Source organism: Panthera uncia, chromosome B1 (assembly GCF_023721935.1).
Source record: "Panthera uncia isolate 11264 chromosome B1, Puncia_PCG_1.0, whole genome shotgun sequence".
NCBI classification, from domain to species: domain Eukaryota; kingdom Metazoa; phylum Chordata; class Mammalia; order Carnivora; family Felidae; genus Panthera; species Panthera uncia.
The window spans coordinates 42,221,037-42,241,283 of NC_064811.1; the positions used below are offsets into that span (position 1 = coordinate 42,221,037).

Sequence of the window (20,247 nt, forward strand, 5' to 3'; positions counted from 1 at the left end):
ATTAAGTCCCTTAATAATTTAATGTCCCTCTTGGGAGACATTAGGGTGCTTCCTGGGCATATGGAAGGCTATTTGATTTTTAAAAAAAAACTTACTTCCTAGAAAACCCAGATGTTCCCCTAGGGACTAAGTCATTTCTTCCTTTAGAAAACCTCTTTGGATGAACTTCAACTCTGCTTTTTTTTCCCCAGAGACTTCCTGCTCATGAATAAGCTCTGGGCTGCTTGTCTAAGAGTTGCTGGTTCATCCCTCAGGTCCCTCTGCCTGTCCACTTCTGGCTAAGCTTGTCCAGGCACCCAAGTAAAGACGCCTTCCTTCAGTGGATGTCAAAACTCCACATTTAAGGATGATATTAAACATTATTTCACTCATAGTCTAAAACAGACTGGATTTATTCACTTGTTCTTTCAATAAACATTTGTTGAGTGCCCAGCCTATGCCAAGCACTGTCTCCCAGGTGTAGGGGCTAGAGTAGTTTTCAAAGGAGACAGATTCCTCATCTTCATGAACTTTACAGTTTAATGGGACAGACAGAACAAAACCCAAAAAAAAACCCCACAGGGAAACAGAAATATGTAACCATAAACTGTGATAAGTGCTGTGTGATTAGTTCTGTGAAGGGAAGCACAGGAGGGAGCGGTCAGAGATCTCCTCAGGACAGACTTTAAATAAGCGACAGGAAGGGTGGGAGAGAGGGTGGGACAGAAGGAACTTTTCCCAGGCTAAGGAAGAGGAGTGTGCTGGTCCAGAGGTGGGAAAGGGCTTGACAGATTTGAGAAGATCAGTGTAGAAACAGGAAGAGAGTGATACCGGGTGATATTGGAGGGGTAGGCAGGGCCACTTTAAGGAATCTGGGTTTTCTTTTAAATTCATCGAGAAGCCTTGAAGGTCATTAAGTGGGAAGTGATATTGGTCAGATTTATGACAGCCCACTGTCCATGAAAATGACTAAAATGAAAAAGACAGACAAACATCAAGAGTTGGAAAGGATACAAAGTGAATGGAACACTCATACTTTGCTAGTGGGGGCAGTGTCCCAACACATTGGGACATTGGCAGTATCTACTAAAGCATGTACATTTCATGACCCAGCAATTCCACTCCCAGGTATATTCCCAACAGAAATGGGTTCATAGGCTCACCAAAAGATAGGCATGAGAATGTTTATAGCAGTTATTCTTGATAGCTAAAAGCTCGAAACTATTCAAGTATCCAACAACAATGGGATGGTTAAATAAATGGTGAATTCATACAACAGAACACTTTCCAGAAATTAGAATAAACAAATTACAAGTACAAGCAACAACATGGATGAATTTCATTAACAAAATGTTTACTGAAAGGAGTCAGACACAGAAGAGTACATCCTGTATGATTCTATTTATCTATGATTCATATAGAATCTGTAATTCTGTGACGTTTTCAAGCAGGTGAAAACCAACCAATGGTGTTGGAAGTTAGGACAATGGGTACCCTTGGAAGAGGCTAGTGTAGAAATTGCGGAAGAGGACTTCTGGGATACCAGTCATGAGTGTGTTCATTGTATATAAAATCACTGAGTTATACACTGCGGTTTGTGTTCTTTTTGTATATATGTTACATTTCAACAATATATATTTGAATTCCATAAAAAAAATAAGAGTTTACATTTTAGAAAGAGTACCCTGACTGCTGTGTGGAGAATGGATTGACAGTTGGCAACAGAAGATGTAGAGAAACAACTGGAGGGTGAGTCCCGATGAGAGGAATCTCTTGGCACTAGTGGGGTGCAGTGGAGAGGGAGAAGAAGGGACAGATTTTAGATATTCTTGGAAGGTAAAATCGATAAAACTTGTTAATAGCCTGCATATGGGGAGTCAGGGAGAAGGAAAAACAAAGGAAACACCTGTCTTTGAAGCTTGGGCCACTGAGAAGATGGTGGTGTCATTACCCGAGATAGGAAAGTCTAGAGGAGAACCAAGCTTGGCTGAAAACCCATAGTTTGTAAATCAAGGCTTCCCAGCAGCTCCACTGGGTACAAGGCTGATCTCAGGGGAAGTGAAGAAGGTCAAAATGACTCAGAACACCTACAGCCTCGGGGTGCCTGGCTGGCTCAGTTGGTAGGCTTGGTAGGATGTGCAACTCTTGATCTCACGATCTTGGTTTCTAGCCCCATGTTGGATGTGGAGCAAAAAAATAAAAATTTAAAAATAAAATAAAATAAAATAAAAACAACCTAAAAAACCCATCTACGGCCTTGTCAGACCTAAGAGATTCTGTGAAGAGAAAAAATGGGGAACATTCTCATTCACAATGAGATCATTTCTTCCCGGGATTTTACTGTCTGTTTCCAATCGCTCCCCACTCCCTTAGTTCTGGATCTAACATGCAAACTTCTGCCCCTGGGAAGGCCACAGGGATATCCCTATATTCCTCTCTCAGCCAGAAAGTAGAAAGTTCCCTTCTCTTCCCCTTTAGTCATAGCTAGCCGCAATGGAAGAAAAGACTTTTACCAGAAATAAAAAGAAAGGAACCCAAATGTCAGCCAGAGAACATGAAGACGGGAGGAAAGCAAGAGTGTATTCTGAGTTGTCTAGGGTCTGGCTCAGACAACGGGGCGCTGGGTGTCTGTAATGCTGAAAGTGCTGGGTGTAGACAGAGATGTCATACCAAGGCGAAGCTGGTGGGGGGGTGGGCAGCCAGGACCCTTTATGGTGGGTTTTGCAGGCTGTGCCAAAGGTTCTGGAACTTGATCTTATTGGAGTTGGGACAGACAGTTGGGAGGCTGTGATCAGTCTAGAGGAGAGATGGGGAGACGGGCTAGTCAAGGATAATGCCCAGCCTGGAGGGACCTTTTGGACTGTGATATCAACAAGTGAGGGAATGCAGGTCAAGGAGCAGGTTTAGAGAAGTAGCTTGAATTGGGTCAGTTGAATCCTGACCTGGTGACAGCTTACATCTTGCTTCCCACAAAAATCCCCATGGCTCTGACTACATCCAAGCCCCAACCCCGGGGACTTGAATGAATGACCCACCGCATTTGTTCATACGCTAATGTGTGCTTCTTAACACATAGATTTTAAACTTCTGGGGATAGCGTTCTATTTCTTGAAATTTCTTTGGTGTCTCTTCCTGGCCACCTAACACCCAGCTTTGCACATAGAACGTCTTCAAAATGCCTTTAGAAGTTTGTGGCATTTATATAGTGTGAACCATAATAATAGGAAAAAGGCCCAGGAACATGAAAACCTACCCCACTCAGATTCCAGGAGGAAAAAAACATTTTACTTCTGAGCTTCTTGATTCGCAACTCTACCCCTATTATGTCCACATAGACTCTTTCTAACTGCAAAGAGCATGATGGTGGTGGGGAGACCACTGCTGGGACCCGGGAGGATGTCCGTTCTTCCCCTACCTGGGAATGACGGCTTGTATAAATCAGCAACCTCTCCTACTCAGTGTCTGTGTCACTGTTCCTTTTGCCCATGGCTGTGAGGGACATCGGATGAGCTCGCAGATTCAGGAACGCTTTTGGAAGGTGGAAAATAGCATGGGAGCATGGGGGTCGCAACAGTGGAATAGAAAAACTGAAATGAAAGTGACCTGTACCTCCAGCATCTGGATTTGAGAGTATCTGAAACACCGAAATGTTTTTCATCCACCCTTCAGGTAATATGTAGACACCGCTGGCCTTCATCCTCTGGATGGTAGGGCGTGATGGTGGGGTAAGGATGAGCTATTTGCCACACAGCTTTAGAATGAAACTTATCAATGGTTATGGACAGGGCTGTGCATTTTAGCCGAGCATCTTGGCAAGATCACTGTGCTCAAAGACCAAATAGTACGCAATACCCACAGTACCCATCAGACCGGCTCCTGCTCAGTCATCCTGGTGGGGTGGGGCAGGGAACTCTTGAATGGCCAATTCCACTTTCTCAGGTTTTATTGGTGGCTTGAGGGAAAGCAGACAGCACTCAGATAGGCAGATAAGATAACCACTATCTGAAGTGTGAGTCTGCACTTTTAAGCTGTCTTTTATTTGGAAATACATTCAATCTCATTTAAATAGTGGGTCAAAACTTAAAGATTCAACTCTATACAGCTATAGACAACTCATTTTTTTAAGTGGGCAGAATAACATCATGTGAATTAAAAAGAAACTTTTTAATGTTTATTTTTGAGAGAGACAGAGAGAGAGACAGAGAGAGAGAGAGAGAGAGCGGAGGAGGAACAGAGAGAGAGGGAGACACAGAATCCGAAGCAGGCTCCAGGCTCTGAGCTGTCAGCACAGAGTCCGACGCAGGGCTCGAACTCACGGACCTCCAGATCATGACCTGAGCCGAAGCCGGATGCTCAACCAACTGAGCCACCAGGCGCCCCTATAATGGGAATTTTTACCTGCAATAATAGTTTAGTAGGCTAGGTATTAGGTTACACCATCAGAATTGTTGATGCATAACCAGTTTGGGACCCACAGAGACAGTAGTTAATTATGCCAGAGTTGTCAAATTTACCCCAGCTTCTGTCACTGGGAAATTCAGGTGACTCGGGGATCTTCATTTATAGAAGTCATTCTTTACCTTTTGTGTGACAGTCTGGCGTGTCTCTGATTACCATAAGGAGTACTGAAATACATCTTAAATCAAATTTACAATCATGGCACTGTGCCCTGAATTTGGTAGACGATGGGTTTGGGGCAGAGCATTAAGTGCAAAGACCTGAAGTCATCCCAATCTTGCCTGAACTCAACTAAAATGGAAATAGGTATTGGATCTCAACGATCAAAATTCTTCTTAGAGATAAGTGTGTCTGTTGTTATCTGTGTCCGTAATAACATGACTCAGCCATAAAAGCATGAGTGTTTTTTAATCGGATAAATCACTCTTGTTCAACTGGCCTCACTGGTTCCCAAGCGGAATAAGGGGGCTCACCCACAGTAATAATATCAGGGTTTTCACAGGGCTGCCGTGGAAAACTATTGGATCAGAGATATTTTCCTCGATGCCTGCCCCTTTCAGAGGGCCATATCCATAGGAGAACCTCGGAAAATTAAATCTTTTAGCTCCGCAGTGCAGGACAGTCTGTCCAAACACTGTTCTTGTGGTAATACGTGCAAAATGTACTACAATATTCCTTACCGGCAGGTAAAATTGTTGTTTCAGTGTCTGAGAATTCCAACAGTCAATGCCGACTAAATGTGATGGGGCACTGATATTTGTTACAGGTGCCAATTTTAGACCTTTTAATTTGAGCTGAACTTAAGCGCAGGTCCTGAGTTCGCTCTTTGAAGTCCTCAGGCGCGGGATGGAAACTGGCTGTAGTGCTCGTTGCATCCTGTGCCCCCCCCCCCCCCCCTTGTACTGACACACAAACCTTAGTGTTCTGAGGATGAGTCCAGACGGGGTCAGACCTTCGAGACGAATCTCCGGCTTGCTGAGGGCTGGCCTGGAACTGAACCAGTTTCTAGGGGTGACCGGGGAGTCTTAGGGAAGGGAGAGGCCCTGACCTGGTTCCTCTCCAGAGTATTCGGAAACCCTTGGCTTCTTTTTCCGGCACTAACGTGGACTTGCGGAGTGGACTTGGATCCTGAGCCGGCCTCTTGCGCCCTCTAGTGGTGCAAAGTCACAGTCGGACAGAGGTAGAACTCCGCCAGGGGTCTGGCTTTTCTTGCTTTCATTGGAGTTAACCACTTAGACGTCTACCAGTCAGTGAAGTCATTTCATAAATACACTCAGGGAGCAATGCAATAATTAACCAAATGCACACACAATAAGGGAACTGGTAACATTTTGTATTATCCTCGATGGGCCTTGGGTTCTCTGTTTTGTAAGGCAAACTCTATCTAATAGGCTGTATGTACCCAGTGGATAATTGAAAACGTGCTTTAATCAAAGGCAATCATTCTGTCATTGTCAGCCTGTGAAACATTAGCTCAGGGAGTTGGATGACAGCACGCCTTCCTCTTATCTCCACAAGACAGCCCCACCCTCAGGATGATAGAAGAACCGGGTTTGGCTTTGTCACGAATCTCCGTTATATTCAAATTTCATGATAGCCAATCTCAAGGGAGCGGAAGGGTCTCTTTTGAACAAGGACAATCCCCTAGATGAGTGTGTTCAATCATTCTGTGATTTGGTATCAGAAAGTTACCGTTCCTTGGGGCACCAAGAACTGCCATTTCCAGAAACAGCAGAGTACGTTTTGTTGTCTTTCTACCTGCCCCAAACAAAACATTTCTCGTGGGACCTAACTTACTGAATGACTTAAAAATAATAGCAGAACATAGCCACTTTCCTCAGAACTGCATGCAGCTTTAAATAGCACCTCCTCAGGGGCGCCTCAGTTGGTTGAACATCAGACTTGGGCTCAAGTCAAGATCTCACAGTTCGTGGGTTTGAGCCCCGCACCCGACTCTGTGCTGACAGCTCAGAGCCTGGAGCCTGCTTCGGATCCTCTGTCTCCCTCTCTCTCTGCCCCTCCCCTGCTTGTCTCTCTCTCTCTCAAAAATAAATAAACATTTAAAAATAAATAAATATCACCTCCTCAGGGATGATTCCTTGAGGTATGGAACCAGCTCTGGCTTCCTGTGATAGGCTCGTGGGTCACCAGATGACAGCAGAGCTCTTGTCACATCTGCCATTTAATCAGGGCCTGGTTTGTTTTCTGTCTGTCTCCCCCCAGCCCCCCAGAAGCCGAGCCCAGAAAGCAGAGGTCTTGTTTGTTTCTCTACTACAGCATTCCAGAGTCTCGCACCATGCCTGGCACAGGGTTGCTGAATAAACATTTGTCAACTGACAACGTCCTGAATGCTAAGGAGACAGGCCACAGAGGAAAGCTGGTTTCCATTCTTTTCTTAGGGCTATGAGGGACCCCTTCACTCATTATGAGCTGGAAGAATATATGCTTAAAGACTCAGCGATACCTGCTTGGAGGGTTGGGAACAGCCCTAATACCTTGGCACATTTGCAGCTATGGATATAGAGCAGGGCGAGGAGAAACTCAAGTTCTCTTATTAAATTCCTGAGTCAATCAGAAATCATCATCTCCTTGCCTCGTGGGGCTGCATCTCTGCCAAGGAAGGGCCTGGTGGTGGAAGTTGACCTAAACTCCGTGGCTGTTTACCTGCAGGATCGTTTTATTACCTCAAAATATGGGCGTGAAGTTTACCTCTCGGCAAGGGCATCTTTAAAGTGGTTAAAAACCGAACAAGGACGTAAGTATGTTAAGGATCTGGAGGCAGCAAAGAGAGAAGGCCAGAAGTGTGCAGACTGTAAGAATGTAATTAAGGGTAAGAACAGGACCCTAATGAGGAATGAAAATAGGAGACCAGGAGAAAGGGTGGGGGAGGAGAACTCATGCCTACTTCCTGTTGTTTCTTTCAGAGTCCTTTTTCTAGAAGCGCTGACTTTCCAAAGACAAATTGAGTAGGTAGCATGTCTGAATCGCGTGTTGTAAAACACACACACTTAGGTCCCACAGGAATGTTGTTAATGTCAGCACGTCAGCAGGGACACGTCCAGGTCTTGGTAGGCTTAATGGGGATGTCATTCAGCTGTGTATGTGCTTCAGCCCTTCTGTCCCCAGACAGTTTTCAGTTTTGAGTGAAGGTGATTGTAGTTAGAATGAACAAACGCTTTCTGATTTTGTTAGTTAGCCTCAAGCTGGGCTGCCGGTAACAGAAAAATTCAAAATAAGAGGCGTAATGAGCTAGAATTTTGTTTTGCCTACATTTTCAAGAAGATAGTAGGGAGTCTCTCAGGGTTTGTTTGGAGCCTCACAGGTTGCAGACCTTCCGTGTACTACACCATAGTGCATGGTTTCCATTTTCAAGGTTGCCTCGTAGTCTAAGATGGCTGCCGAAGCGCCGGTCATACATCTGCTTTCCATTCAGCAAAAAGACCAGATGGAGAAGAACGTGCCCTCTACTATTAGGGACATTTGTTGGCAGTTGTACCCACAGCTTCAGCTCATCTGCCGTTGGCCAGAGCTTTTCTTCATGACCACATCTAGCTGCAAGAGAGACATGAAAGAAAGGTTTTGTCCCAGGAAACAAAAAAAATCAGAGTCTCAATTACTGAGAAGGAAGAGACATTGATTACTAGGGGACAGTATGTAATCTTTGTCACTGAAATTATATATATATATATATATATATATATATATATATATATTTTTTTTTTTTTATTTTTTTTTTTTTTTGTCCCTGAAAATGAGCCCTACTTCAATCTCTCCAGTTCATGGTTAGGGGCGGGGGGTGAATGATAGAGGTACTATCCTCAGATAGTACCTGAGGATCCTTTGGACAAGAATCCGGCTTCAACCACGCTTGGGTCTTTTGGTGATTCAAATCCAAATGTGGATACAAAGGTACATCTAAGAGTGTGAATGATGGAAACAAGAATCTAGTATTGCCATTCATCTCATAATTAAAGCTCTCATGGTTTCATAGAATGTTTATCTGCATTCAAATACAAAGCCAGCAGATATGTTCGGCCACAATTGATACTGTCGGACTTAGATGGTAAGTGTAGCCGGCTCTTTTAATTCAACCAACTCCCATACAATCCATTGTCTGGATTCAGAGCTGAGAGCTGAATATTCAAGAGATAAAGATTGCCGGCTGTTCCTTCTCAGCTGCTTCTTTGCCCACCAGAAAATGTTGGGAGTTACCCAACACTCCGTTCTGGATTTTCGACTCATTTTGACTCTAGCCTCCCTGAGGTTTTCAAATGTATCATCTTTAGGAGTGGGCTCAATGTTTTCCTTCCCAAATTTGGTTCCTTTTGTTCCCCAACTGAGTCAACAACACCAGCTATGGCCTAAACCAGAGGCTTCACTCCCCCCCCCCTTCCTCCCCCCCCACCCCCAGCCGGGGGGGATGTGCATTCTGTCAGGAGGGATGTGCATTCTATTTGTCCCTTTCACATTCACTTTCTTCAAACCCCTGCTGTTAACCCTGGGGCAAGGGAAGCATCCTCTTTTGCCAGATTACAGCAGTAGCCTCCCTGCCTTCTGGCTTCATTCAGTCTGATCTTGCCTAAAATTCAGCTCTGTTCCAGTCTCGTCCTTCCGGAAACCAATTCTGGTACTTCCCTAACATTAAGTCCAGGCTCAACAGGACCCGGAAGGCCCCATGATCTGCCCTCCTCTTGCTCCTCCCCATCTGGCCTTTTCCAAGTACCGGCCATTCCAAACCTCTTTCACTTCTGATTACCTTGTGCTGTCTCTCACCTCCAAGTCCCTGCGCATGAGACTCCTCCCCAGCTAGATTATCATTTTTCTTAGGTTCAAAGAGCAGATGTCCCTTCTCTCTAAGAAGTCCTCACTGGCCCCCAAGTTGGGTTAGGCTCCTCGTATGTGCTCCACATCGCTGTGCTCCTCTAAAATTTGCTAACAGCACTATGGTGCAACTGTATGTTTAATTGTTTGTTCAACTAGCGTATAAACTCCATGAAGGCAGGGCTGTGTCCTTTACCACTTGGCACAGAGTCTTAGGCATCTTAGGCTCAGTAAGAATATATTGCGTTGCATTGGAGCTCCTCCCAGCCCAGGCTGGAGATCCCAGTGGTACACAGGCTGGAGAGTTTGGGAAGGTTCTGTGGCCCATGATTCAAAACTACGCTTCGTCTGGCTTCCCTAGCCGTCTTCTTTCGTAAGAGTCTCACAGAGAAATGAGTGTTGGTCCAGTGAGTGCTCTCTCAATACTCAGCAGGGAGGCTGCAATGGAGGAAACTTTGGTGGCGAGACAAGAATATTCTAGCAACTTCCCTGAAGGCAAGGACCCTATCCATTCTGCTTACTACTGTATCCCCAATGCCTAACAGAGTCAGACACAAGGCAGACGTTCAACAAATGCTTCTTGAATCAATGAACCAACTTTCCAAAGCTGAGAAGAAATTCTGATTAGTGGACACCATGAAATTTTGATGAATTAAAAAGTGAGAAAAGTGGGGCACCTGGATGGCTCCGTCGGTAGAACATGCCACTCTTGATCTCTGGGTCATGAGTTCAAGCCCCACGTTGGGTGCAGAGCTTACTTTTAAAAAAATGGAAAAAGAAACTCTTCCAAAACCAAGGTTAGGGGGAAGTCTGGTGGGGGAGGGTAGCCACGAGAGGTGTGCGTGCATGGGACACTTTGCCCTCCCAGGGGCATCCTCTCCAAGTGAGGGCAGGGCATCAGGTGCAGAGCCCCACAAGACACCCAGAGGGTTCCCTCATGGATCCTTACCTCAAGTTCCCCATGCCAAGGCCTCCGCTTTCCTGCAGACCCTCTGGTTGGTGATGCCAGGCCTGTCTCCCATTTTTGGTCGCTCTCTTTATCCTTCCTGGCTCCCCCTCCTTCTGCCCTACCGCCCGGGGCCCCCTTTTTCGGGGAGGACCTCAGACACTGGGGAGTAATAGCTGAGAATCCAGATGTGCCTCGCCTCTTCCTTGAGGATACGAAATAGAAAACTAGACTGGCTTTCGCCCAGCTTTTGAGGCCAATCCAAGGGACCTGGCGACGGGTGCGACAGTCATTATGTCTGTGGAAAAGCCTGAAGAAGGAAAACAGGGACATAACGCACACCTTATGCCTATGTGTGCAAGTAAGGAAACTGAGGCTCAGAAACATGACCAGTCTTGACCAGATCACACAGTACCTGGAACTGGGACGTGGCCAGGCAGATTCTGGCAGGGCCGTATGCAAATTGCTTACCCCCTCTGACTTTGTTTGCTCCTCTGCTAAAAGGGGGTAATCTCGCACAACCCCCACGGTTGCCTCAGGGATTAAATAGAATAATGCCTTGATTAAATAACGTTGCCCTTATTGAAACTTATGTACCACACTTAATGTCACTGTGGGACACGGGTCCCTGTGGCTTTCCACTATCACAACGCCTCTGCTGGATTTTTTTTTTTTTTTTTTTTTTTTTTTTTTAAACATCACAGGGTCTTGCTCTACTCCTGGGACTCCCAGAGGACAAGGCCCTTTCTTCAGTCAGCCTGACCTAAACGCAGCTGTGTGTTGGAAAGCTGGACACTCAGGCCCCTAATAAAGAGCAGACCTCCCAATCGCTTCAATGCCTCTCCCTCCCCTCACGTAGGGTTTCAAATTAAAAGTAACTAAAAGCTAAATCCTAAGGAGCAGAGGCAAGGGGGCGGGGAGGGAAGCCAAAAATATCCCGAGATGAAGGAAGTGGGGGTCTCTCCCTAGGAAAGGGTACTCTAAAATCCAGATCCAGAGAGGGGTTCAGTCCTACCACATCTTTCCCAGCTCTCAGGAGCGGAGGCCCGCCTGGGCTGGGCCACAAAGGGGAGCGCACAGTCTGCGGTCCTCAGGTCCCAAAGCAGGCTGCCTGGTGGTCGTCAGCCACAGGGAACTGCTTTCCATTTCTCCCTGGACACAAATCTTCGGAGAGAGAGAAAGAGAGAGACCCAAGGAACCCAGAAGAGACGCTGCACCCTTAGCTAGCCAGCAACCGCCAAGGAGAGGAGGTGCGCCGGGGGTCCTGGACAGAGAACTGTCACCCCAAGTTATACACGCCAGTCTGAACCTTTTTGGAGAACTGTTCCTCCTCCTTTTCCAAGACCTGGGCCTCTCTGCATCCTGAGCGTGCAAAGACGCTGGCAGCAAGCTTCCAAGCCTCAGCTGGGGCAGACCCGAGGCAAGGGCGGAGTCCTCGCCGGTCTCCCCGTGGGGACCCCGCAACTGTGCGCCACGTCCGCACGCCTCCCCTGAGCGGTCCCTTCGCGGGGCCCTGGGAGGCGGCTTTTCCAGGCGTTGGCAAGTATTGATGGCGGGGTGGGGTGGGGGGGAAGGGGCAGTTAGCGCCGTTTTCTTTTTCAAACCTCCAAACGGCCCTTCATTTTCAAACTATGAAGCTAGAAATGTGCCCCCGTCCCGTCGACTTCATTGGGGGGGGGGGGGATCATAAGTTTGTTTAACTGTGATTTGCACAACTTAACGGCTTTGATAACTACTACAACCCCAAGTCTTCTAAAGCAAAAGGGCCCTCTGAATTCCCGGAGGAAAGCAGAATTGGGGGTGGGGCTGGAGGGCGGGGGAGTAGAGGGGAAACAAAAAACCAGCTCAGCCGGGAAACGCCCCCGAGAGCCAAAGGTGTGCCTCCCGGCGTGGAGGCCGAGGCTGCGGAGGGGTGGGGGCCGCAGGAGCGAGCCCCGGGGCAGGGCAGGTGGGTGGGTGGCAATTTTTGTTTCTTTTCAGGGACCATTTTGGTTTGGTTGTGCGAAGTTTGCGGGGCCTTCTTTTTGATGGCTGGTTCTACTTCATCCCTTTTACACCCTTGCACCCAATTTTATGTCGCCTGCGGGCCTAGACGCGCGAGGCCACGCCAGAACGGCCATGCTCTCTGCACCCCCCCCCCCCCCCCCCCCCCCCCCGGCTTTCCCCAAACTTCTCGACCCAGCTCAACTCCGAGTTAGGCCTCCTTCCCAGAAGGTTTCAGCAACCCCCCACCCCCAACCCCGGACTCCCGGTTTGGGGAGAAAATTCTCATTTTTAACCCCATGATTATCGTACAAGGAAGAGACACGAGAGGTTAAAATAAAAACCCGGGGGCGGGCTGGGACCTTCGCACAGCTGCCCACGTCCGCGAAAGTCACTGCTAGGCGCGCGCCGAGTGGCCTGGTGCCCCGCGGTGCCCGGGACAGGAGCCGGGGGAGAGGAGAAAGGACCTCGTCGTCCGCCTTGGCCGGCGGCACTTCTGGCCCGCGGCTGCTCCAGGACCACCCAGGACCCCGGGCGCCCAGGGAGCAATCTGGAAGGATCTTAGAACAACAAGGGTAGAGTGCGGCTCGCCGCCCCCCCCCCGCCCCGCCCCACCGCCCGGGCTGACTACGCGGCAGACCCGTCCTCTCCCGAAAGCTCGGACCGGCGGCGGAGGGCGGACGGCAAGATTCAAACCCGCCTATGAGCCGCGGGAGGCGTGGGTGGGTGGTGGCTGCAAGGGCAGGACGCGTTTTAAGGCACGAACCGCCTCTTTGGTTCCTCCCGACCACTGGGTTTATTTTGCTTTTGCAGGGGAAGCAGATGTTGACCTCTCTCCGTCTTTGCACGGCCCAGACTCGGCGAAGTGATGCCCCAACCATTTGCTTCCCTGCGCCACCCCCCACCGGTGCGCTATCCCGGGAGTCAGCCTCCCAGGCCTTTAAACCTTCTGGAATGTCACACATGGAAACCTTTAGCAAATGTTTGTTAATGATCATAACAAAGGCATCATTCAAATTAGGCAGGTAATTACTACCAGAAGGACAACTGGGTGCTCACTTGCTCATGCGTTCTCCATGCTTCAAACTCGCGAGGAGTTACGACCCGAAGACACTCCCGCCCAGCCTGCTTTTCGGGCTCCTTGAAGCATCTCTGAAATGAACTGTGAAGTTACCATTTGTGGGCGGGGAGCCCTGTGCTCAGGAGACCCCGACGCGACCGGGCGGGCCCTTTCGCAGAGCCTAACGGGCCTTGCCGGGCAGCCTCCCTACTTTGTCTCCTATTCATTTGGGTAGTCGCTATAAAAACTTCGACTTCACTTGTTTTTATTAATGAGATGAAAGCCAGCACCCGCCTTGTCCATTATTCCGCACTCTGATTTTTTGGGGGTCGTGCGTCCCGGTTCATTATCTACAAACATTACGGTATCCTGTTAGCATTCCGAACAAGGGGCCGTTCATATATTTGCCTTCAATGATTTCCTGAAGGAACATGTGGAAGTAATAGTGAGCAGTGCAGTCGCCCGAACTGAAGATGCACGAGAGGCGGGCGCGCAGAAGAGCTGGGGGAATGGGGCCCCTAGCCCAGCCCCAGGCGTCTTCCCGAGCCTGACACCCCAGGACCCCATCCCAGTTAAGTGCGAGATCCCTCGGAGCACTTTTCTGTGACCCTTTCCTGCCGGCTGTTCCCTGTCCACCTTCCCGATGAAGGAGGTGATGATGGCTGTCCGACGTTCTAGGCTCAAGCTGGCCGCCCTAGCCGCTCTGAGAGTGTAGGTGGAGTGGGGGTGGGGATAAAAAACGACCCCCTCAATCCTACGGGAGAATTCAAAATTAGAGAAGGCGGGGAAGGTGAGCGCGCTCCCCTCCCCCTCCGTCACTTGGAAGCCCCACTCGGCCGGGTCTGGTTACTGGAGCGTCAGCGCCCCCTTTCCTTCGCGAGCAGAATCGTTCTCTCCCAGTACCATCTCTTGCCTCGCGCCTTGGGTACAGGATTTGGGGCCCGCTCAACCCCAGGGCGGCAGTAAGGTCAGCCCAAAGCGGCAGGAGGGAACCCGCAGAGGTGAACCTTCCCTGAACGCGGAGGTGGCAGGTTTTTTGCAAATGATTCCTCGAACCGCCAAGCCCGAGCCTTTTTGTGTGCGTGATAGAAGCCAGGGCAACCTCTCCCAGATAACCCCCAAAACAAAGGCACGACAAGATTAGTGCTTCCGCGGGAGTAAAGGTCGTTCTGTCGGAGAAAGTTCCAAACCTACGCAGACCCTCGATTCTTTGTACCTTCTTTCAAACCCGTTTTCAAAGCAAAGCAAAAGAAAAACAAAGACCATCATCTTCATATTAGACTCCACAGTTTGCCTGCATCCCATTTAAGGACTGGCAGCTATCCGGCATTTGCCCTAAAAGACCCCAGGTTGTAAGAACGCCACCGCTGGGAGACCTCTCTCGACAGCCCCTCTATGCAGTTGGGCTAGGAATTTCTACAGAAGGCACATTCTCCATTCCAGATGTATACTCTTTATGGGCATTAACTGCAATTTCACGAGTTCTTTTTTTCTCTTTCAAAGAGAATGCAAAGCAGTATAGCAACATAGGAAAATATCCCCCTAAGTCAGGAGGCAAACTCATTCTGGAATTGATGGGCAGTTTGTATTTTCACGAACCTCTTTCCCGGCAGAACATCAACACCTCCCCCTTCCACCACCCCCACCCCATCTGGTCTGCCTCTCTCCGCCCCCCAGTTGTTGTCGAAGTCTGGGGGTTGGGGCTGGACCCCCTGATTGCGTAAGAGCGAAAGAGCGAAGGCGCAATCTGGCTGCGTGGAGAGTCAGAGCGCACGGAGTTCGAGAGAAACTTTTATTTTGAAGAGGCCAAAGGAGGGGGGGGGGCGCTTCATTTCCTGACAGCTATTTACTTAGAGCAAATGATTAGTTTTAGAAGGATGGACTATAACATTGAATCAATTACAAAACGCGGTTTTTGAGCCCATTACAGTTGGAGCTAGAGGGAGAAAAACAGGAGGGGACTACGGGAGAGGACTGCAAGCCGTGGACATACTTTTTACTCCATATGTAGGATTTTCATTACGCATTGACATAGGAGGAGAAGGTAAGAAAGGAGAAAAAAAAATGATTTTTGTTTCTAAGAGAAGTCCTTGATCAGGCCCTTTGGGCTAGCAGTGAAGTAACTTCACTCAAACTTTAGGCGATGAGGAAAAAAAAAAAAGGAGTTGAATTCCAACTGTGTGTCCAGAGTCATTTATTTTGAATAAACTTTACTTGGAGGAAAGATAACCATAGAGTTCGAAAGTCTAGGGATTTAAAAAAAAACACATTTTCCAGACCTATTTTTAAAAAGCAGTGTTTTTCTAACAACTCTACAGTCTCCCAAAGAAATTGTTTAGGCTTACATTTTTGAGGTTTCTTTTGGGGCTGGGGGTGGTATCCGTGTATACCGGGACGAGCACCAAGTAATGCTGGGAGTGGGGGCAGAGGTGTTTGCCCTCTTCTTGGCAGTAGGTCCTGGAAGGCGACAGGTTTTTAATGAGTATTTTCATTCCTCGCCCGCGGTTTGGCGGGACAGCGCTGCAGCGGGTGGTGTGGAGCGCGGCAGGAGGACTGGGGGAGGTGGGGGGAGAAGAGCGCCGAGTGGGGCGCGTAAGGGGTTGCGAGGAGGGGAGGCGTGAAGGGCTCCGCAGGAGAGGGCCGGACCTTGGGTGGCAGCCGGGGGCACATGGCGCCGGCCGAGGGCGCGTAATTACTGGACGGCGCAGCGCCGGGTGCGAGCCGGGGCCAGACTCAGCACAACCGTGGCGGCTGCGAGAGGAGTAGAGGGGGCGCGGACGTGGGCGAGGGTTTGGGAGACTCCCCAGCTGTTTGCAGGATCGGTGAAGTGAGAAGGAGAGAGGGCGCCAGCCCCGCAGTGCGCTGGCGTTGCGCGCCCTAGCGCGGGGGCGAAGGCGGCGCGGGCGGGCGGGCAGACGGTCTGGAGTAATGACAAACACATTTGGCCCCGAGTGAAGAAGTCGTCGTCGCCTCGCATTCCAGCAAGTGGGATTTGAGGAATTTAGAACTGCGCTCCAAGGGGCCCTCCTTGTGCGCTGTGGTCCCCACCCCCACTCGTCTCTGCGCGCCCCCTTTCCTCGGTGGAATCATTTTTGCAAAGCCCGGGGCTCTGCTGCTGCCCAGTCCCAGCCACAGGAAGGAAAAAAGGAAGATTGCCAGAGAAGTGCAGAACTTCTGGGGAAGTTAGGGACGACTTGGAAGGGAGAGATTTGGTTCCCAGGTAAGAGAAAGATCGTACGGGAACCGCCCTCGCCACCTCTCTCCAGGCACCTGAGCTCTGGACCCCCCTCGCGGGTCCCTTGCCTCGCGGGGATGCGTGGCACTCGCCGCCTGCACTCGCCCTGCGCTGCTTCATCCTCTCCAGTGCCTGTGTCTATTCCAGTCCTTGCGCCGGCCTCCTTGCCAGCCTCGGAGCCGGCTCCTCGCGCCCCTCCCTCCTCCGTCTGTCCCCTTGGAAATCGGCTTTTACTTGTGAGACTAACTTCCCCGGGCGGCATACATTTAGCTCGGAAACAACTGGGATCAGCGGTTCTGTTCGAAAAGGGTCGCAGCCAGCTCAGAGCAAGAGGGACCCGAGCACGGCTGCCCTAGGGGCGAGTAACCGGGTTGCCTGGCCAGGTGTGCGGGAGCTGCCAGTGCTCTGGCCAGGCGTCTCCGACGGGAAGCAGTGCTGGGCTGCCTGAATGTCGGCTGTGCGTCTTTCCAGCAGCCGGAGCGCCCGTCCCTCTCTTTGCTTCCTTAGCCCTGCTAAGACCTCAGGATTTCGGAAGGCTTGCCTGGAAGAACGTGCCACTCACTCCATCTCTCAGGGTGAGAGGCAAACCCGGGCTGGAGAGGGAGCGTGGATGGCCTTTATCAGGTCCGGACTGCCCAGAGCCCGGCCCAGCCGCCTGGAAAAGCCCTGGGCTGTGCCGTGTGGGAAATGGCTTTTTGGCTCCGCAGCCGAATTGCTCAACGTTTTGGACCGACTCGTCTCGCCGCAGTCGCTCCCAACCAGAACTAGGCAGCTTTTTAGAGCAGAGTGACATCGGGCAAACGGGGGAGACAATCGGCCGCACCGCTCTAGGGACTAACACCCCCCCGGAGCCCAGCGGGCGTCTGGGCAGCTGGAGGGGAGAGGTACTGCCGGTTTGCGCACTTCATCCGCAGTCGTGCTGGCTCGGGTTTTAACATCCCTCACCTTTACCCGCATCTGCCCCACTAGGATCCCAGCGCTGCGGCTTTGTGTCCCTTCCCTGTTTTCCTTTGCTCTTGGTTTCCTTCTTGCCACAATCCCATGATAAAGGGGGCCCTTCCACCGCTCCCGGACAGGCTAGGGCCCGTCCATCGTCGCTTTGACACCCTGGCTAGTCCCTGCTTCGAGGCTCTTGCGCAGTCTTGCGTTTGGTTTGACCCAAATGTAGCTTGGGTGAGTCCCCAGAGCGGGTATGGGGGTGGGAGTGGGGGGCTGAGAGAGGAGGTAGAGGGGGGGAGGCACCGGGAAGGAGCGGGGAGCTGACCCTCGGCCCTTGCGCCAGTCCTTAGGTGGAAGCAGAACGCTGGCTCCCGGCCCCAGGTCTGCTTTCCTCCCGGGGCGCGGACTGGGGAGGGGAACAGGGGGAGGGGCATCGGGCCGGGCTTTCCAGCTGCAAACGCGTCTGGCGCCGAGGCGGGCCCGTTTTGTGCCTCCTGGGGACCGGCCGTGGGCGGCGCGCAGCGCCTGGACGCGTCCTGCGGACGTGGTGGCCAGCGCCTTCCTGCAGACTCCAGCGGGTGGGACTCCCTCTGGCCTCCGGGGAGCTGCGACAGGGTTACATGTTGCTGATGGACGAGTGGCAATTCTGGGGGAAAAGCTAAAAGCTCGGTGACTGAAAGGTGGGGCTCTCAACGTCCCTTGAATCTGGCTTCAAGGGGCCTACGCACAGCATCAGTCGTCGGGGTGTGAGGGGGGAGGTCCCGCGCGGGATGCAAGCTCTGGGCAAATTGCTTTGCCCCATTGCGCTCTAGTCCAGGCTCTGCCGGTCCCTGTCTTTTGCTGAAGTGGCTCTGCGGCATTTCCTTTTGTTTTAAACTGAACAGTAAGCCAGGAATCGGTTGGAAAAATAGGTTGGAGTAGCTAAAGAGGACCTTAGACTTGGGGCGCTCCCTCCCAGCCCACCGCAGTCTTCCCTTTCCCCTAGAAAGGGAAGCGAGGGGCGCAGGCGGGCGCGAGTGTGTGCTGGGCAGCGGGGACAGAGGCGACCATCGGGCAGGGGGGCGCAGGGGAAGCCGGGTTCTTGAAAGACGAGGGGTCGCAGTTTCAGCGCACCGCGGCCTTCTCCGAGAGCAGCTGCCCGCGGCCGTGCCGCTTTTGGGCCCATAGGAGGCGCTGGCGCGCGACTGTAACCCTAAACCCCCCGGCCCCTCTCTCTCCACCCCGCCCGGCCCCTCTCCCTCCACCCCGACCGGCCCCCTCTCAGGTCTCAGCCGAAAACAATGCAAACGCCTAGCGTCGTGCCTAGGGCGCCGAGGCCGCTGCAGCTCTGAGGCCAGGAGCGCGACCGACAGGGACGCTAAACTCCGAGCGGGCGGTGGTCGCCACCAGCCCCGGGGCGACAGAGCGGCCCAGGGCGTGGGGGCGGCGGGAGGAGGAGCTGCGGGCGCCAGTTGTGGGGGCGGAGGGGCAGGAGGCTGGACGGTGCGGAACGTCCGCCGAAGGTGGTGGAGCTGCGGGGCAGGCTGCGCTGTCCGGGGACCGCGAGCCGGAGCCGCCGGCGGAGCGGCCGAGCCGGGTAAGATTCTCGGGGCTGCTGCGCCCTCTAGCGGCCTTCCGGAGCGCGCCCGGTCCCGCTCTCCGCCAGCCTCGCGCGCTCCGCGCCGTGGCCGCGTCGGAGTTTCAGCGCTGAGCCCGAGGGCCGCGGGCCGACTGACCTTGTCACCCTTCCCACTGCCGGGGGCCTCGGATAGACGCCTGCAACACGGTGGGGCTCGGGAGGCTCGGGGTGGGGGGAGACTGAGGAGGGGCGGGAGGGGGCAGGGTGCAGGGTTTGGGGATAGGCTGGGGGCGTCGTAATGAATTAAGCGTGGGACAAGCGGAGGGAATGGAGGGGGTAGGGTTCCGGGCGCTGTTACCGGGTAGCCGCCGACTTTTGTTTTGAGGCCCCTCGCAAGGTCCGCTGCCGCGCGGGCGGCCCCTGGCTGTTTGTTTGTCTTACAACTCTGCGCTGTTGAGCCACGGGAACAGTCGTTTCCAATCAGCCGAGGTTCCCGGCCGCGCGGCCGTCGCGGCCCCCGCCGGGCTGGTTTACGAGGGGTGACAATGGCCTGCGGACAAATCGGGCTGCGCGGGCCGGGCTACGGCGTCGCGGTCCCCACCCGGCGCGGCCCAGGTGGTGTCGCTTCTGCGGGTGGGTGCCATTCCCGGGGCGGGGACAGAGTGGGGGAAACAAAGCCCTGGATCACCCGAACTCCTCTCCAGTGGCTTCTCCTGCCGAACCCTCTGAACCTGTGCCGCCTGGGATGGCAGCGCTGTTTTCCGGGGCTCCCGAGGCCCCGCTGCCCCAGCGGATTCGTTCGCAGCGACGGTGCTGGTGCCTGTCCCTCACCGAATTTCTCCTGGGGCCCCGCGGACAATTAAGCTTTTTCGGCCGCAGTTTCCCTATTCCTGTTTCTATTCTGTGGGCTCCAAACTGAGGTCACCACGAAACCTAAAAGTACAACCCAAGAAAGGAAGAGATTGGAAGTTAAGATTTGGGATATTTTAGCACAGGACTTGTAGCCGCATCTGTCTCCGTGGACCCCGGGACGCATGTCCTTGGACCAACACTGTCATCTGCTGGCCGCACTTGAGAACTGCAACGACCCTCTGCTGGGGGTGGGGGGCGGCGGGGGGAAATGGGCTTCGCGGAGATTCTAAACAAGTTGCGGCATCGGGAAGATGCATTTTCTGCCTGGTAGGACCCAAGCAGAAGATGATGACTGGTTTCCTTTTCCTATGAAGCGGCAAGAATCACTGGGCTGAGCACATTTATTTTGTGGACCT

The 20,247-nt window shown here is 51.9% G+C and overlaps 1 protein-coding gene across 4 annotated transcripts in view; it reads left to right on the top strand.

Annotated features, from left to right (window-relative positions):
* The first annotated feature begins 15,203 nt into the window (after window positions 1–15,203).
* Window positions 15,204–20,247, top strand: part of PDGFRA (platelet derived growth factor receptor alpha) — a 50,885-nt gene continuing 45,841 nt past the window's right edge. The window contains exon 1 of one of the 4 annotated variants that reach the window (XM_049632029.1): window positions 15,204–15,291. The gene's annotated coding sequence lies outside the window, so the exon portion shown is untranslated. Of the gene's footprint in view, window positions 15,292–16,383; window positions 16,468–17,905; window positions 18,102–18,708; window positions 18,998–20,247 lie in introns of those variants that run through there. The other 3 variants (XM_049632030.1, XM_049632031.1, XM_049632032.1) reach the window with 3 other exon arrangements.